General features: G+C 43.4%; 1 long non-coding RNA gene across 1 annotated transcript in view; it reads right to left on the bottom strand.

Moving 5' to 3' along the window:
• Positions 1-6,470: 6,470 nt before the first annotated feature.
• LOC310919408 overlaps positions 6,471-19,953 on the bottom strand; it is a 30,922-nt gene continuing 17,439 nt past the window's right edge. The window contains exon 4 of the long non-coding RNA XR_014591822.1: positions 6,471-6,524. This is a non-coding gene — a long non-coding RNA (uncharacterized lncRNA). The remainder of the gene's footprint in view (positions 6,525-19,953) is intronic.

The raw sequence follows: 19,953 nt of genomic DNA, 5'->3' as shown, positions 1-19,953 counted from the left end.
TGGGAAATAATATCACTCTGTGCTAGCTGGCAGGGGCCCCAGGGAATGCTCCTTAAGCAATGTTAATTTTCTTAATGTTTTAGGTCCTTCCAGCCCTCCTGGGTCTGGCTGGAAACTCTCAGATCCCTCTGCTTTCCCACTCACTCCACAGTCCCTGTGCTCTCCCTATCCCATTGAGAAAAAAACCTTTACTGAGTTTTCTGAAAGAATTTTCCTGCCCTAAACTCCATTGATGGAAAAGGGAGCAGGAACTCTGTCTTGATTGACTTGCCTGGGGACAGAAACCTGAATTTCAGAGAGGGAAATTCATTGATCCATAACCAATCACTATCCTTGGATGGCCAGATGTGTTTCTTCTCCCTGATTGAGATGATAATTTGTTGGAGTCCTAGAAATTTATAATTTGGGGTTTTAGTGTATAGTAATACATATGATTCAAGATGGAGGATTTTGGACGTTGTCTTTGCCCTTCTTCTTCATCTTCTTCTTCCTTCTTCTTCACCTTCTTCTTCCATCTTCTTCACCTTCTTCTTCTTTCTTCTTCATGGGTTTAGGTGGTTTTCTGCAATTGGGTGAAAAAGTCCACATTGCGGGCTTCGAGTGGTCATTATTGAGTCAAAACCATAAATAATATAGGTGTCACTTTGGTATTGGTGACATAACCTTAAATAACCTTGGAAAGGGTTAGAAGCACTCCATTTTACCTCGTTTTCCTGGCTTGCTAGTTAAGCTCATGGCTCATAAGCATGTAAATACTGTAAAGAGACAAGATGTAATAAACATTCCAAGTCCGAACTCGACATTTTCATTTCCTGCGTTATTCAGCCTGACCTTGGGCCAAGAGAAAAGAGTAGCCAAAACCTTTACAATCACGGAATCAAGGAATGGCTTGGGTGGGAAGGGGCCTTAAATGTTCTTGGGTTCCAACCCCCAGTGGCACCTGGCTTGTGTCCCCAGTGTGTGGCCATATGACCAGGGCAGGGATTGTCCTTCTGTACTGGGCACTGGTGAAGCCACACCTCAGGTCTTGGGTCCAGTTCTGGGCCCCTCAAAACCAGACAGACATTGAGGGGCTGGAGTGTATCCAGAGAAGAGAACAGAGCTGGTGAAGGGTCTGGAGCACCAGGAGAGGCTGAGGGAGCTGGGAAAGGAGCTCAGCCTTGAGAAAAAGAGACTCAGGGGGGACCTTCTGGCTCTCCACCTCTCCCTGACAGGAGGGGATACCCAGGTGGGGATCAAGATCTGCTCCCAAGGAACAAGAGGAAACAGACTCAAGTTGTATCAGGGAAGATTCAGGTTGGACATCAGGAGGAATTTCTTCATGGAAAGGGTGGTCAAGCATTGGAAGAGGCTGCCCAGGGATGTTTGGTGTCTCCATCCTTGGAGGTGTCCAAGGAACAGCTGGAGGTGGCACTCAGTGCTCTGGGCTGGGTGGGGATCAATCATTGGCTGGACTCAATCTTGGTGGTCTTTCCCAATCTCAATCATTCCATGATATCCTGAGTGGCTCTGAAATTTCACAGGAGTTCAGTCTATTTACCAGGAAGAAAATCCACTCTCTCTATTCTTGAGCCTTTTATACCAAAGGTGACGAGGAGCCAAATTCCAGATGCATCAGAATTTTCTGCCCACACAGCTCATCTCTTTCGAGGTATTTTAAATCCCATTTGTCATCCTGGTAGCTGAGCTGAGTATCTGGAGCTGGCTGCAGAGCCCCAGCCAAGCATTAATTCCAAACTTTAATTCATTTTCCAGGGAGATGGAACATTAAATGAGCTTGAAACATTTTTTTTCTTAGCTGATGCAATTTTTGAGTGCTCTGATCAGAGAAGAATTTGATCATTTTAGGGACGTTCTTACTTGTTTAAAGCGTATCTGCTTGGGCTGAAAGTCATTGTGTGTGTCTTTTTTTAAACAGAATCATTAAAAGCCAGGAATTTTCATACTGGTCCAAAGAAACTTCGCATTCCAATGGGTTTGGCTTTTCATTTCCAGAGACTTCCTTATTGTTGGCCCATTTGAGATCCTAGAACTATGGAATGGCTTGGGTTGGGAAGATGGAGCACAGAGTGAGGCAGCTGTGCCCCTGCAGCCCCTGGATGTCCATGGGGGAAAAGAGATCCACCTGTACCCCGTGAGGATCCCACACCAGAGCAGGTGGATGCACAAAGGAGGACGTGATCCCATGGGAAGCCTGTGGGCCTGATATTTCTGGGTCTGAGGGATTTTAGCCTGCTAGCAGCTGCTAACTTTTTCCCAAGGAAAAATTTCCCAAGAAAGCTTCTTCTCAAAACAATCTTGGCAAACAACTCTCCTTTCTCAAAACAATCTTTCCCTGGGTGGTGTTTTGCTGTTTCTCTGGTTTAACCAACGGGATCAGAGAGGTGTCGTTCCTATTCCCCAACCATGTTAAGTCTGTATGGGAATAGCTTATAAAAGGTAGTAAGAATTAGACAATAAAGCCTTTTTTTCTATGCTCTTTGCCTTCTGAAATATTTGGAGTCTTTCTTTCTTTTCCTACAGCGACAAACCCAGAGCTGGAGCAGGGTCCTGGCAGGACTCCTGGAGAGAGAAGCCCAAACTGGATGTTGTGGTTTTGAAAGCAAAAGGAATGAGAGGCTCCAAGTCAGAGATATAATTTAATACGAAGAAAGGTAAAAAGGTAAAAGTAAAATAAAATAAATGCAATAACACAAAGGATCACTGACAGAGTCAGAATACAACCTGAGCAGGATGGTGGAAGCAGTCCAGGTGAGGGGCTCTTCCTGAAGCAGTGATCCTGTAGAAAGGTCTGGGAGCTCTGGTCCTCTGGGAATCCAGTGGATAAGTGGCCTTGCACTGTCCCAAATCCCAGCTTATATCCAGGTGAGAATGCTTGGCTCCTCCCCCTGGGCAGAGCACCTCACAATAGCATGAGAAGTGTGAAATGGGTCCTTGATGGCCCATTAACAGAGATAACCCCTGGAGGGAGTTACCTGTGACTCATGGGCCATTAGCAGAAGACACCCCAAAAGTCATTAGCAGAAAACACCCCAAAGGCGTTAATGGGCCATTAGCAGAAAAGGCAGGGGGCTTGGGAAAACACTAGCCCACCTGGTTTCAACAGTTCATGAAGATGGTGATAGAATAAATACTTTGTGTACATCCTACACTGCAACCCAGGACACTGGAGCAGGGTCCTGGCAGGACTTGTGATCCCATGGGGAACCCACGCTGAGGAAGCTGGAACAGCCTGTTCCTGAAGGACTGGCCCTGTTGGAGAGATCCAAACTGCAGCAGCCTTTTATGAAGGACAGAATTGGTGGAAGGGATCCACACTGGATCAGTTTGTGCAGAAGTGTGGGAAAAAAAAAAAAAACACATTGCAGACATTTGTAGAGGACTTTCTCCTGTGGGAAGGATCCCATGATGGAGCAGGGGAAGAGTGTGAGGAGTCCTGATACAGGTTAGCAGGTTGCCAGAGTCTTATAAAAAAGGTGTAAATGTATCAATCTCTGAGGGTACAGCCCTTGCAGATTGGCTTAAAATAATTTCAGCAAGACTGCTCTTCAGAGGTGTTTTGTTAAGCAAAAGATTTAATAAAAATAAAAATAACAAATGTTACAGAAAACAAAAGAAAAGCCACGCACAGGTGTCCGAGAAAACCTCTGACACCCTGCTGGAAACACTCCAAAAACCCTTTACTTCCTTTTTGCTCCTTCCTAAATACTGAATGTTTTAGGAGGGACAACCTGGTCTGCTGCCAATGAAACCAACAACAGATTTGAGTTACACTCTCAGAGCCCAATCCACGCTCCTGTGCTGGTGCTGAGCCAATTACTGTAAGAAAAACACAAAACTTACTAGTTAAATTTCCTAAAGTGTCTAAAGGTAAACTGAAACTCTTTCCCTGTCTGGAAACACTTGCTGGGGGTGTGGGGTGCATTACCACAGAGTCCAAGCCCTGAGAAGGAAGGAAGGAGCAGCAGAGACACCACAAACTGACCACAATTCCCATTCCTTGCTCCTTTGCAGTACTCCATGGCAGGAGGTAGAAAAATTTTGGAGTGAAATCGAGGAAGAAGAGATGGCGGGGGGAAGATGCTTTAGGATTTGGTTTTATTTGCTCATTACCCTACTCTGGTGTCCTGGGTTGCAATGTAGGATGTACACACAGTATTTATTCTATCACCATCTTCATGAACTGTTGAAACCAGGTGGGCTAGTGTTTTCCCAAGCCCCCTGCCTCTTCTGCTAATGGCCCATTAACGCCTTTGGGGTGTTTTCTGCTAATGACTTTTGGGGTGTCTTCTGCTAATGGCCCATGAGTCACAGGTAACTCCCTCCAGGGGTTATCTCTGTTAATGGGCCATCAAGGACACATTTCACACTTCTCATGCTATTGTGAGATGCTCTGCCCAGGGGGAGGAGCCAAGCATTCTCACCTGGATATAAGCTGGGATTTGGGACAGTGCAAGGCCACTTACCCACTGGATTCCCAGAGGAGCAGAGCTCCCAGACCTTTCTGTGGGATCACTGCTTCAGGAAGAGCCCCTCACCTGGACTGCTTCCACCATCCTGCTCAGGTTGTATTCTGACTCTGTCAGTGATCCTTTGTGTTATTGTATTTATTTTATTTTACTTTTACCTTTTTACCTTTCTTCTTATTAAATTATATCTCTGACTTGGAGCCTCTCATTCATTTTGCTTTCAAACCACAACATCTGGTTTTCACAGAATTACAGAATACCCTGAGTTGGGAGGGACCAACAAAGATCATCAAAGTACAACTCCTGGTCTACACAGAACAGCTCCAAGACTCCCATCATGTGCCTGGGAGTATTATCCCAGTATTTTTGTTTGATAATAAATTAAATAAATTTTCTAGAGTAGAGTCTGACAGTGACAGGGACTCATAAGTGACCTCTCCCTGTCCTTATCTCAACCCACAAGCTTTTAATTATATATTTATTAATATAATTTATATACTACTTATTATATTTTATTATATATATATACATGTATATATAATTTAATATATTTTGTAATATTTTCTCTTCCTTGTCCAGTTGAGGAGAGCATTGATAGAGCACCTTGGTGGGCACCTGGCATCCATCCAGGATCAACCCACCACAAATATTTAGAAGAGCAAAGTGGGTAATGAAAGGCTGAAAGTTGGAAAAAAAAATCTGGGTTTAGGTTTTTTTTTTTCAGACCTTTTTCACTCTCCAGAGTGCTCTAAAGCAGGAATGATTTTTCTTCTTAGAGAAAGACTCTAAGACTCAGCCATGAACTTCCACCTTCATCAGGAGCTGGTTGCCTCCAGCTCAGGATATTTTATGATTCTGTGATATCTGAGGAACTATCATGTACCACTAATGGAATCAGAGCAGGTTTTATGGACTCTCTAGGACACCTCCTTTCCCAAAATTCCCCAGTTTGGGGTAGGATGGGTCTTTTTTGATGACAACTGACTACTTTCATCACAGGTCTGAGTGTGAGGTTCACAGAATCAAAGAATATTCTCAGTTGGAAGAGACCCCCATGGATCATGGAGTCCAACTCCCGGCCCTGCACAAGACAATCCCAAAAATCCCACCAGGATGAACATCTGAGTTTATAAAATATCTTGGACTTGAAAAGATCAGTGAGACCAAAGATCAGTGACACCAAATATCACCTGGAGACAAAAAACAATGCCAAAGACAGGTGTGATTTCCCTCAGAAGCTGGTTTTTTGGCTTAAAATTCCTCAAGGAATGTTCTGCTGGAATACCCAGATGGACATTTGTCACCGTCCCTGGCGGAGTTGTCGCCATATTATGTTTAATGTGATTATGTTTTATTCCAAAGGAATCACATTCTAGAACAGCCCAAGCCTTTCCATGATCTTTTCACAAAGAAAGCCTTGAAAAAAGCTGGGATTGCTCAACTGCTGACATGATCCCAACTAATCCTCAAATTTGGTGCTGTCATTCTCCTTTAGAAGAAGAATCACAATTTGGAACTACTGAAGACTTTTGTGCCAGAGCAGGGAAGAGATCCTGTATTTCCTGGATCCCAGGAAATTATCCAGAATTTCCATTTCTGTGAATTTTTTGCTGTTCTTCCCAAAGATCAAGATTCTGCCAAGAAAAGAGAAGCACCAGAAAAAGAGAAAATCCTCCCTGTGTTGCCAAGATGATCCAATCACTTTGCTTTGGGAAAGACCCTGAGAACAATTTCTGGAACAAACCCACGGATATTCATTCAACCAGTTTGGGATATTTTTGCTGGGAATGGGAACGCCAATTCCAGTCAGACCTTGGTTGGATTTCCAATATGGAGAGTGACTGAAAGAGGGTTTTTTTCTGGAAATCCAGTGCATTTCTCCTGCTTCAGGTTCTCTTTCTGGCACTTTTGGGACTTACTGAGCTAATTACAGTGTGTAATTGGGCAATCTGGGGGAATGCAGCAAACCCAAGGAGTAGCAGGAAAAGTTCAAAGTTTACCTTTAATTCCACCAGGTTTCTCATGTATCCAGACTTGTTTTGCTCCATCAGTCTGCTGTTAAATGGAAGGATAAGGCTCTTTATTCCAAGCTCACACTTCCCTAACCACCCGGCAGCTCTAACCCCCTCCTTTTAATTATCACTCCAAAAAGCAGAGAGCCCACGGTTCCATGAGTCACAAATTACACCTCCCAGCAGTGCATAATGCTCCCTTTCACACCTACAAAGGATGAGTCATGACAAAATAGGAGGAAAAAAAAAAAAAAAGGAAATTCTCAATTCCCCCATCGATAGAAGCAGAAGAAAAAAAAAAAATCAAGCGAAGAATTACTAGTGGACAGAGCATTTGGAAATAGTTGCTAGTTTTGACTGGAATAATGCTCTTGGTCGTAGCTGAGTTTTGGAGTTGTGCTGGAAGCAGTGTTTAATAAACAGTGATGTTTTAGTTGTTGTCCATGAGTTTAGTTACAAACTCACCAATTTTTCCCACTTTTACCTTCCCAAGCCTCCCCTGATCCCACCAGGGCTGAGCAAAGTGTCGGACTGGCTGGGGTTAAACCACAACAAATGGGCAAAACCTGAAGTTTGTTTTGGGGTGAGTTTTGCCTCTGAAAGTGTCATAGCAAAGAAAGAGAGGTGGAAGTTCATTCCAGCTCTTCCCAGGGGAAGGGGAGGGAAGGGAAGGGAAGAAAAGGGAAGGGAAGGGAAGGGAAGGGAAGGGAAGGGAAGGGAAGGGAAGGGAAGGGAAGGGAAGGGAAGGGAAGGGAAGGGAAGGGAAGGGAAGGGAAGGGAAGGGAAGGGAAGGGAAGGGAAGGGAAGGGAAGGGAAGGGAAGGGAAGGGAAGGGAAGGGAAGGGAAGGGAAGGGAAGGGAAGGGAAGGGAAGGGAAGGGAAGGGAAGGGAAGGGAAGGGAAGGGAAGGGAAGGGAAGGGAAGGGAAGGGAAGACACAGCGTGTGTGGAAGAGCTGAAGAACTCTTCTCCTCAGCAGCTGGAAAAGGGAAAAGGGCCTCAAGTTGCACCAGGAAAGGTTCAGGTGGGATAGTAGGAAAACTTTCCGCAATGGAGTGGTTAAACTTTGGAACAGGGAAGAGTTGGAGTCACAATCCCTGGAAGTGTTCAAAAAAAGGAGTAGATGTGGCACTTTGTGACAGGGTTTAGTTGGAGTGGTGGGATTGGGTTGAAGGTTGGACTTGATGATCTTGGAGGTCTTTTCCAAACTTAATAACCTTTTGAATTCCAACCTTAACCTTTTATAAATATAGAAGCAGATCCCAGTGCTTGTGAAGATTATTCAGGGAGGGCACAAGGAGTGCTGGAAGCTGGGAATGATTGCAAAGCCAAAATTCATTCAACCAGAAACTGAAGGCACCTGGTATCTCCATTGCAGGTAGGAATTGGGTGGGTGGGAGATCTCTTCTCCAATCTCCTTCTCCAATTAGGGCTGGCTTTAGAGGAAAATCAAGTTTTTAGAGGTTTCAGCCATCTTGGCGTAGCTCAGTCATTCCAAATATCCAGGAGATATCCAAGACCAGGTTGGATGGGGCTTGGAGCAACAAGGTCTAGCGGAAGATGTCCCTGCCCATGGAAATGAGACGATCTTTAAATTCCCTTCCAATCCAAACCACTCCATGATTCTGGGATTCTAGGAATAAACAGAAAACCTCCCAAGTTCACAGGAACATACTTCCAAAATATTTCCTTAGGAAAACCATTTTTCATGGTCATGTCATTGACAGAGAATTACTTGCCCCTCAAGGATGATTTAGGGAATTTTACATGAATGGTTTTGTTTCAGTTCCTTTTCATTTTGCAGCTCTTACTCATCCAAAAGGGAGATGCTTCCAGGAAAACACACACACACACAAGGAAGGAAGGAAGGAAGGAAGGAAGATTTCCCCCAGTTTAGGATATTGCCAGATGAATTCCTGCCTGCTGCATTATCCAGCAGTGATTAATGAGACCTCAGGAGTGATGCTTCTGGAGCAGATAATTTTCAGGTAAACAGGTAATCCAATAAATATTAGAGGAAAAGGCTGTGGGGACACAGAGGGATCCATCAGCACCTGCCAGCTCAGGAAAACAACTCCCCTCAACCAGAAAATGCTGAGGAAGCTGCTGGGAAAGCCAAGTCTCAGAAAGCACAAAAATCCTCCTGTTTCTACATCCCCAAATGAAGGAGATTGCAGAAAAAGCAGAATATGAGCAGTCATTTCCTGTCAGTCTTCAAACAGGTAGTTTGCCTTAAACATCTCTGAGTTTTTTCTGGCTCTATATCCTTGTCTTGCTCTGCTTGTTCATCACATCAACACTTTCCTTGGGGATAGTCTGAGGCACTAACACCTGAGGTGCTTCCAGCATCTAAAATTCAGAAAATCACCTTTTTTCCTTCTCCTTCTTTCCTTGTGGACCCATTTGAGGATGTCTTGCTCATCTCGGAGCAAGGAAATAATTATCAAAACCTTCTGAGCACTGATATTTCCATATCACAAGTTTCGGGCTATGGAATTATCTGGGTTTAAAATCCTAAATCCTAATGTTTTCCTTTTATTTCCTTTTTATTATTTCTAAGAATTTAACGTGGCTTTGATTTTCAAATCCCAATAACCACACTGGCATGTAGGCAGGACCCTGATTGTCCATGAAATAATTTCTTATATCAGCTAAAGAAATCAGTGTCAAAGATATCGAATGATTTGAACTGACTTTGGAAGAGCATGAGCCTGAAATGTGGCAAGAAACAGACATGGTTACAGACCAAAAGTCATCAACATCTTTACAATTATCTGCTAGAAAACATAATTTCCGTGTGTTTGAGGATATTGTCTGGATTATTGATGTGCTAACAGAGTGAAGAAAATCTCAGGATAACTTTTCCCGTGTCCCTGGAGATGGTTCCTCTTGGCCTTTGGGGATTTTTGGTGTTTCCTGGACTGTCTGACTTCATTGTGAAGTGGGATGAGCACAAGGCAAAGCCATGGAGTACATTCCATGATTCCTCCTGGCCCAAGATAATTATTTTCTCTATGGAAACATAGTTGGAACAGGAAAAGTGGGAAAATACCCTTTCACTCCCTGTTACTGTCCCAGGAATCCTACAAATAATGAGCTCTTGGATTTGGAGTCAAAGAAACTTTGTTGTCAAGGGAGAAACTTCTGGCCAGATTCCCGTGGGAATTCTGGAACTCAGTTTGTCGGTGGGAATTGGAGTTTTTGAGAAGAAAAGTTGGATCAGCACCTCAGAGAAATTCAGGAAAACTACCCACAATCCTGACTCCTGTTTTGCTCCTTCTTCATCGGATCTTCCCAGCAGCCCTGTGGTGGTGAACGGACATTAATTCATCCTGATTTTCCAAGAAAAACAAAAATAAATATCAGTCATTAAGTGCCACCTGAAATCCAGTCATTATTGGTGACAGGGTGAAGGGAATGGCCTCAAACTGAAGGGGAACAGGTTTGGATGGGATATTGGGAATAAATTATTTATCCTCAGGGCCTGGCACAAGTTTCCCAGAAAAGTTGTGGATGTCCCATTTTCCAGGGGGTCATAGAGATGTTGGATCTGGGTAATGCAAAAAGGTGGAAAGAGATTGGATCAATTAAAAAAATAAATAAAATTTAGAGCTACAATAACCCAAGGAAATGTGCTTTGAGAACTTTCAGTACCTATATTTGTCTTTGTCTTAGAAATTCTTTATAAAATTCAGGAAATACAATAATGACATATTAGCATCCTTGTTAATTAAATAGAACAATGCAGAAATCTCCTTAAGGGATTATCTGTGATAGAACCTTGGGCTTAGCTGGGTTTATGCTCAGAGGGTCTGAGAGAGACCACCAAAGTGAAGTGGTGGGCGTGCAGTCTTCAAAAGAAACGGCATTATTTAATGATGAAGTTTTTTAATTTTGCAGATTAAGGATGATCAGACATCAGTTTGTCCACCAATGGCTGTAATTTCAGTCCCAGGAAAGGAAAAAAAAAAAAAAAAAAAAAAAAAAAGAAGAAAACAGGATTAGTCACTGATTAGAAAGAATAAAAAGATAAAAATACCACATTGGTATTGTTCAGTCAATGTAACTCGAGTCCTGTCTTTATTGCAGCTTCCCATGTGGGTCCTTATTTCCCACTGGAAAATGGGGATAATAACATATCCCATATCATATCCCAGGAGGATGCATTGCTCTAAGTTGTGTGAGTTTATCTGTGCAAATATAGATATTAAAACACATTAGGAACCATTGTATTTAGTGCTCCAAAAGCCTCCTTTGCATTAAAAACACGGACAAAATCTCCCGTTGGTGCTTTGCTTTCTTATCTTCTTCTCTTCTTCCTCAAGAAAAATCATCTTTCCCCAGGGCAAAAAAAAAAAAAAAAAAAAAAAAAAAAAAAAAAAAAAAAAAGAGTGGTGATTAGGTTGGATTTTTCATTTGATACATTTGTTCCTGAGAAAAGCAATCAAATGTAGGCACTCTGTACTTGGAACTGAAATTGTTGTTTAAGGTAATTATGAGGAGGGGAAAGGTTAAAAAAAAAAAATTATACTGCACATTTAAGAAAAATAAGGAAAAATACAGCATTTTCAGTGAAGCTGAAAGCAAGGAATTGGATTTAATATCGCACCTAGAGCTCGGTTTTAAAATGCACGTTGCTGTCTGGGCGATTCTCCTCCAACCTCCTGCTTTCCAGGGGCCAGGGATGAAATGGGATGCCCAGAAAACTCCAAAGAAGTAATAAAGGAACAGCCCCTGGGGGAGAGGCATGAGAAGAGACTCTGATAAAAGAAGACACAGGAAAACTGTCATGGAATTAGCAAACAATGGCAATAACCAAAGGGAAGGTCGATAAATCCAGCATTGATTTTCTGATGTTCTCTGCGTTAGTGAAATGCTCTGAACTCGGAGTTTTTAATCAGCTGAGCCAGTCAGACTGGGAAAGGATTTTCCTGCCTGAATAACCCTGGAGTTGGAATAGCTCAGCATTCGAGCTTTGCATATCATTTTAGTTCCCACAAGGTTCAGCTGGAAAAGGAGACCTCAACCTTTACAACAGAGAAATCAGCTGGGAACATAAGGAATAAAAAAAAAGAATGGCTAGAACAATATTCAAAGGAGAAATAATTTCCCTCGTGCCCCAAACTCATCAGTTCAGGTTCAATTTATGAAATAACTCCTCTCCTGACTGACAAAAAGCTCTTGGGTCTTTCTCTGGCTCTCCTTTCCCAGCCAAAGGGGACCTGAAGAGAACCAGGCAGGGAAAAAAAAAAAACCCACATTTTCTGAGCCTAATGAAATCTTGCAGCAGAATTAACAATGAATTGAAAAAAAAAAAATGGGAAGCTCTGGAAAAGGTTTCTGATATCCTGTAAGAAATATTGGAAATTTTTCAGCCAGCCACAGAAACTCAGGAACTGCCACTGACCACCGAGCAAATTCCAAAGGTGTAGCCTAAATCTTGTTGACTTATTTACAGCTCTCCATAAAAACAGAGTGGGACTTCACAATTTAACACACTGAAAATCCACTCTATAACAACTGTGTTAGTTTAATGTTCTTTTCCACCTTTTATTGTGGCTTTTTATGGAAACACATGGATGAGAGGGCCAGTAAAGTGGGATAAACTGGTATACACTAATTATACTCCATGTGCTGGTGGAACAACATACTGGGATTACTTTTTTCCCCTCCAAATTATGTCTTTAAAGTGTGAGGATGACAATTTTTGACCTTGCAAGCAATTAAAATAAAATATTCTGACTAATCTGGTCCCATGATCCTGGCAGTCACTGGGGAAAAAAAGAACATTCTTCTGAACATCAGTGAATTTGAGAGCTTGTGTTCATGTTTTCCATAGGGGAAGGTACTGATTCCATCTCCTTCCTGGGAATTAGGTTTGCATCAATCAGCCTTTTATATCTTTCCAACTAATTTCCCCCACCTATTGCCCATTTAAAGCACCCCACACCCTGCAGGAGTGAGGGTCAATTGTTTGGATTGTTTTTCTGTTTCCTTTGGGACCCCAACATCCCAAAAATCATTTATGGAGCTCAGCCTCATGATACCCTCTAAAACTGGGATCCTTCACCTCATACTGTGGGAAGGAACATAAGGAAAAGTAAAAATCAGAGTTGTTACACTGAAGATAACTCAGGAATTCAGTGTCCCCAGTGAACATTTGATTTTATCCTCTTGGATTTACACCCAATGTTATTCTCTTTGCTTTCCTTCAGGAGGTGAGGATTTCCTTGCAATATATAAACATGAATTACCTCTACCTGTGCAGACAGGGAGTTATGATGCTGCTGAGCTGCTGTTGAAGAACGAGGAAAACTGGAGAAAGATACAGAGTGGATTTAGATGGGATATTGGGAAGAAATTCTTCCCTGTGAGTGTGGGGAGGCCCTAGAGTAGAAATCCCAGGGAAGCTGTGCCTTCCTTCCCTGGACGTGCTCAAGGTCAGGTTGAATGTGGCTTGGAGCAACCTGGGATAGTGGAAGGAATTGTGATGATCTTGAAGGTCTCTTCCAAACCATTCCATGAGCCCATGATCCTTGGGGTGGAAAGCTTGCACTCAAACCCCTTCTCTACTGAGAAACAAGCTTTGGTTCATTAAAAAAAAAAAAAAAAAAAAAAAAAAAAAAAAAAGCTTGAAGAAACTTCTCCTGTCCCCTCTACACAAAATGTCAAATAAACTGAAAATTTTGGGGGTTATGCATTTGAGAATGCATAATTTTATCTGACCCAAAGGAAATCACTTTCCTGGAGGATGTTTTCTTGAAACAGGCAATTTAAAAAGTAGAAAAAGAAACAATGAGAGTGATGACTGAGAGTTTGCTGAATTCCCAGTCTTGGCTCAAAATTCCACCTTGGAATTGCAGCAGACCCTGGATTTTCTTTCAGGTCTTTGAGCTGGTGGCAGGGTGCTCAGCCCATGCTGGAGCTGAGCTCTTCCTGATCTTATTACTGAAGTAGTTCCCTTTTTTTCCTGATCTATTTAGAGATGGAGACAGGATTTTGCAGGTGTGAGAAGTACCCAGCACACTGTGAAGCTGATTCATCCCCATCTTCACTCCAGTGAATATTCCTACATTTCCATGCACAGCACAACAGCACCAACAGGCAGAAACCTTAGTGTGTCCTGCCTGGAACACTTTTCTTCTGGAGAGATGGATTTGCTTTATCCAGAGAAAGGAGCTGAATCCGCCCCATGCTTCATTGAGTTTTTTGGCCCTGAGGGAAATTGCAGAGGTTTTTACTGCAGATTTAAAAAGGAGATTAAACATAACTGAATTAAAATATCCAGTTGCCATCATTAGAGAAACAGGTAATGAATTTATTCCTGTGGCAACTTGGGGAGATTCCGTAGCATGGGCAGCTGGAAGGAAAAATTCAAGCAGCCTTTTTTTTTTTTCCTTCCTCAAATAGATGGGAAGGAAGTAAAAACCTTCACAGCATTAAAACATGACTTTTGCTCTTTGCTGGCCATGTCACTGCTGAGCTGAGCACTCTGTGCAAGGAGAATCTGCCAGAAACCTCAGGAATGGCAAAGGGAATTTTTTATCTGTGCCTGGAAAGCAGTGGAATTCCTTTCTTGACTTGAATGGGCTTTGTAAAAATAATGAATTGGATGGATAAAGAGAGCACACATGAATGGATGTTTCCATCTGCAGATTAATTATCTCTGGGTAGAATCCCATCATTATCTTGCAATACTTTGTTTTCAGTGCACCCTTGAGGCAAAAATATTTTTGTGGACCTAATGACTGCTTATTCCAGCAGGGAAAAGAGGAGAGCTGTTGTTCCCTCCACTCCCCTGGCATCTCCCCCTGGCTCTCCTGGGTTGTGCCTGTGTTTGACCCAGAGCTCAAACAAAACTCTCAAATATCAACAGCTCTTGAGGGACAAAACAAAAAGACAAAACCATTTTAATAAATTCCAGCCTTTGGCTGCCAGGGCTGAGTGTTGCAAAAGCCAGAAGGAAAAAAATCAATGCAGGTAAAGAAGTGAAAACCATCCAGTGTTGGGATTGGTTACATTTTATATGTAGGAACACAAATTTTTCATTTCTAAAATAGAATTGGGGTACATAAGGAGGTAATCAGCACCCAGAAAAACTGTCTCTCAAAGGGACTGTTTGTTGGTGATGGGAATGGTTTTAAACTACAAGAAGGGGAGGTTTAGATGGGATGTTGGAAGAAATTCTTTACCTGGAAATTACCAAGGCACTGGCACAGAGAAGCTGTGGCTGCCCCTGGATCCCTGGAAGTGTCCAGTGCCAGGCTGGATGGGGTTTGGAGCAACCTGGGAGAGTGGAAGGTGTCCCTGCCCATGGCAGGGGGTGGATGAGATGATCTTTTAGGTCTCTTCCTACCCAAACCATTCCACAACTCTATAATTCCATTATTCCGCGATCTCAGAAACAGCAGCTTCGTTACCAGGACATTTCTCATCCTCAACAAGCCTCTTCTTCCCACTGATGTTTTCTGAGATGTGGGCACCTTGCACCAGCAGGCTGATTTGGGAGGTAAAAAACCCAGGAATGGCCATGAGGAATGTTCAGGAATGTTCAGCTGCATGAGCCTCTGGATAGACTTACAAAAACCAGATCATTTTCAATATTCAGTGAAACTTCAATTTCTAAATTAGGTGTAGCTTTTAAAAGTTCCAACCTGTCTTTCCTTGCTTTAATCCAAACGAAACTGAACTAAAAAAATTATTAATCAGCAATAACCTCAATTTTTAACAAAGCTACCTCAGTGACAACCTAAGAAAAATTATAAAAGTTTTAGAATTTGCTCCAAAAAATTATCACAATCCTCTAGGAATGCCCAGTTTGCTGCTTCTTTCACAGTTCCCAGGCTTTTGAATTGCCTGCCCTGATAAAACACAGGAATCTGCTGCCTCCAAGACTAAAATGGGAACCACAGAGAACACAGCAAGGATGCAAGTGCTGAAATTATCCCAGGCAACAAATGGCTGGCAAGAGGGAAAACTGACTTCATCCTTCACTAGTGCACATTCCCTGCCTACAAAAATACCTTCAGGCTAAGCAGGACACCTCTTGTCATGGAACTGTGACTCAGCTCCCTGAACATCATCCAGACCCACAGAAACATCTCTCTGGGGACTGGAACTTAGGAGATTCTTGGATCAGAATCTTTTAGGAAGGCAGGATATTGAGGGAAAAGGAGGAGTGATGAATCCGTGATGTGTCAAATACCCTTGGCAGATTCCCAGCTGGATCACACAATCCTGGAGATGCTGCAAGGGGTTGCAAAAGGAGGTGGAGAATGGTAGGAGGTGCACAAGGGGTAAAACTGATAAAGTCTGATGAGATTTAACTGAAAACAATAAATACATTTCGGGCTGGCTGTGTCTCCTCCAGTGATTGCTTCAGGGATGGTGCTGATTTCCTGCATATTTTGGAGGCTCCACAGAGACTTCTGAGACATTCAAAATATTGGAGAAAGAACCTCAGAAGTCCTAGAGGGACGAATATGCCCAAATTTCCATTAACCAGGAGGAAAATTGAAAATTAAAACCTCAGCAGTAGCTTTTTAATCTCCAAAAGTGAAAATATTTTGGGGTTGAAATCAAGGACATTAATGAAGGAATTTCATCTCCCTGAAGTAAACCCTCAGAACGGGAAAATTTCTGCATGGGACAAAAGGAAATTCAGACGGACCAGGGAGGAAAGAACATCTGACAGAGCTGGGTTAGGGTGGGGAGGCCACGGAATCCAGAGAAGCTGTGGATGCCCCTGGATCCCTGGAAGTTTCCAAGTCCAGGCTGGACAGGGCTTGGAGCAATCTGGGATAGTGGAAAATGTCCTTGCCCATGGCAGAGGGGGTAGAAAGAGCTGATCTTGAAGATCTCTTCCAACCTAAACCATTCTATACTTCCATGCTAAAAATCCCGTGAGATTAAAAAAACATTAAAAAATCAATTTACAGCAACTAACAACATTCCCTGACATTTTTTAATTTACTGTTGCTGACAAAGCCAGTGTGGGACAGGTCATGGATTAACAGCAGCTCTGATTGTGAAGGAGAGGGGATATCACTGCCATGAAATGTGTGGTAAATAATAAGGTGCTCATCCTGCCTCACAAACACCTCAAAATGAGGTTTCTCAGCCCACTTAGAAGACCTGCTGATTTGCATATTCATCACCAATTTATTTACCTGCCATCAGTGAGACATGAACTATTTAAAAGCATTAAGGAAGACAGTGAAATTCCTTCCCTGCTTTGCTAAACAGCCTGCAAAGGCTCCACTACAGGATCTCCTGTGACTGGAACACCCTCATTAAAGTGGATTTGCACGAATCATCCGTGGGAAGGTCGAAAGCCCATCCCATTGAGCCAAGTCCCCAGTTCAGACCCAGTTCTGAGCATCCTAGAAAATTTCCAGAGGTTTGTCTAACACAAAAGAAGAAACTGGGATCATCAGAGGGAAGTTATTTGGGTGTTTTTCACGGGGGGAGCACTGCTGCTGTTCCCTCAGTGAAGGTGCAGGGAGCCAGATTTTGGAGAGACAAAAGGAAGGAGATTTTGCAAGGCCTTGGATTCAGGGAGGACAGATCAAGAATCCAGGCTGGAATTTGAATGGAGCACAAGAATATTAACAAGACATCGAAATATGATGCAGCAAGATGGGGACAGCATAGGAGACCTTCATACCAGAGGTGTCCATAATCCTCATCATCCAGAAAGGGAGGAACAGAGTGAAAATAGGGATGGGACATGCGAGTTTCAGGCTGTATCTGCAACCAAACAGGCACAGTTGTGTCTCCTGGCCCTGTGTCCAGCTGGACAGTCCCCAGGTTGCCCACCCAAATTTTCCATGGTGGTTTTTAGCTTGTCCATCATGGCAAAGAAATCTTGTGCCTTTCCCTGCAACCAACAGACATTAAAATTCTACAAACAAAGCCTTCCAGGGCTCAATAAATGCCTGGAAAACCATTTCAGACACATGGTGGGATTCTCTGGGTTGTCCTGTGCAAGCCCAGGAGTTGGACTCAAAAATCCCTGTGGATATTCTGTGAACCTATCAACAAACCCAGGGTAGGGATGTCAGATTTTGGATGTGAACCTGTGTCTCCTTGTCATAGGAAAGCAGGGATAAAATTAGAAATAGGGGGTTTTTTTTGTTCATTAGCTCTGCCTGGGGATCCCTGTGGTGGGGAACAGCCTCCACTAAAGAGTGAGGGGAGGGACAGAGGCACAAGCAGGGCATTTTTTTCCCCCATATTCTGCCTGCAGCACATTCACCAAAGTGGCACCTGAGTGCCTTGCAGTATTCATGAGTCTCCTCACGTCTCCCGGCTGTATTTACTGTGCATGACTTATTGAACACAATCCAGGCCACGGGAATGTAAGAGGAATTCAAAGACCTATTTGTACTGTGGCACAGTCACTTCTGTTCCACTCAGTCCTCCTGGGCACAGTTGGGGACAGGAGAATTACCCAGTTAAGTGCAATAAAATCAAAGCCATGTCAGCTATTACTCGCTATTAAAGCTTTATGCAACAGGAAGGAGGAGAACAACCAAGGCTCCCATTCTTCCCTTTTCCACTTGTATAAAAAATCCTTTGACTAGTTCTAATGAAAATCGAAAGGAAATTAGGTCACAAGGAGGCAAAAGGCCTCTTATGCAAGGTGGAATTTCCCATTTCACTAATCAGGGAGTTATTTTCCATCTGGTTGGCACTTGGTGTGGGATGGTTTCAGCTGCATCCCCAACCACACCTCAAGCTGTCTGAGCTGGGAACAGCCAAACAGGGGGAATTTCAGGAGCTGAAGAAATTCCCTTCTCAGGGAATTCAGGATCTCATCAGGGGACAAGTGGCAGCACAAGGTCTCTAGAACTTCCTGGAAGAAGGTTGGAGCCAGGTGGGGGTTTGGTCTCTTTTTCAAGGTAATAAGTTATAGAACAAGAGGAAATGGCCTCAAGTTGTGCCAGGGAAGGCTTAGATTGCATATTAGGAAAAATGTAATCACTGAAAGGATTATCAAGCATTGGAGCAGGCTGCCCAGGGCAGAGGTGGAGTCACCATCCCTGGAACTGTTCAAAAAACTTATGAATGTGGTGCTTGAAAACAGGGTTTAGTGGTGAACCTTGAAGGGTTGAGTTATGGATTCAGTGATCTTGGAGGTCTTTTACAACCACAATGATTCTGTGATCCTGGGATAACCTTTGAAACCTTCTCCCATGCACAGATGGGATCTTCCAGATCATCTCATTCTACTCCCCTGCCATGGGCAGGGACACCTTCCACTGTCCCAGGTTGCTTCAAGCCCCATCTAACCTGGCCTCGGACACTTCCAGGGATGGACCATCCACAGCTTCTCTGGGAAACCTGTGCCAGGGCCTCACCACCTTCACAGGAAAGAATTCCTTCCTAATATCCAAACTAAACCTACTCTCTGCCAGTTTGAATTCATTCTCCCTTGTCCTGGCACTTCAGGCCCTTGTTAATGGTCTGTCTTTTTGCCATCTCCTTTAGCTACTGGAAGGCCACAATTAGGTCACTCTAAAGCTTCTCTTCTCCAGCTTGAACAATCCCTGCTTGTGGGCCTGATATTTCTGGGTCTGAGAGATTTGAGCCTGCTAGCAGCTGCTAACCTTTCCCCTAGGAAAAATTTCTCAAGAAAACTTCTTCTCAAAACAATCTTGGCCAACAACTCTCCTTTCTCAAAACAATCTTTCTCCAGGTGGTGTTTTGCTGTTTCTCTGGTTTCACCAATGGGATTAAAGAGGTGTTGTCCCTATTCCCCAGTCATGTTAAGTCTGTATGGGAACACCTTATAAAAGGCAGTGAGACTTAGACAATAAAAGCCTTTTTTCTATGCTCTTTGCCTTCTGAAATATTTGGAGTCTCTCATCTTTCTTTCATGTCCTAGAATGACGCTTACTCTCCCAACATTTCCTCACAGCAGAGCTGCTCCATCCCTCTGATCACCTTGGTGCCTCCTCTGGACTTGCTCCAGCAGCTCCCTGTCCTTCCTGTGCTGGGGAACCCAGAGGTGGAGGCAGCTCTGCAGGTGGGGTCTGACCAGAGAGGGGCAGAGGGGCAGAATCCTCCCCTCAGCTGCTGCCCACCCTGCTTTGGATGAACCCAGGACATGTTTGCATTTCTGGGCTCCAACTGCACATGGCTGGGTCATGTCCAGCCTCTCATCCAGCACCGCCAAGTCCTTCTCCCCAGGGCTGCTCTGTAGTGATACACCCCACACCTCCAGCAGGTGCTTCCAAATAGGGAAAGAGTTTCCGTTTACCTTTAGACATTTTAGGAAGTTTGGCTGGAAGGTTCTGTGGGTTTCTAATTGTAATTGGCTCAGAGCCAGCACAGGAACAATTGGACTCTGGGAGTGTAACTCAAAGTCTGTTGTTCATCTCATTGGGCCAAGGGCCAAAAAGCCCACCTAGACTGTTGAGTACTAAAGAGAGAGAACAAAGAAACTCCAGGCTTTTCGAGGTGTTGTAGCA

The sequence above is a fragment of the Zosterops lateralis genome (assembly GCF_965231275.1).
Source record: "Zosterops lateralis genome assembly, chromosome: 1".
Taxonomy (NCBI): domain Eukaryota; kingdom Metazoa; phylum Chordata; class Aves; order Passeriformes; family Zosteropidae; genus Zosterops; species Zosterops lateralis.
This window is presented reverse-complemented; position numbering and strand designations above follow the sequence as displayed.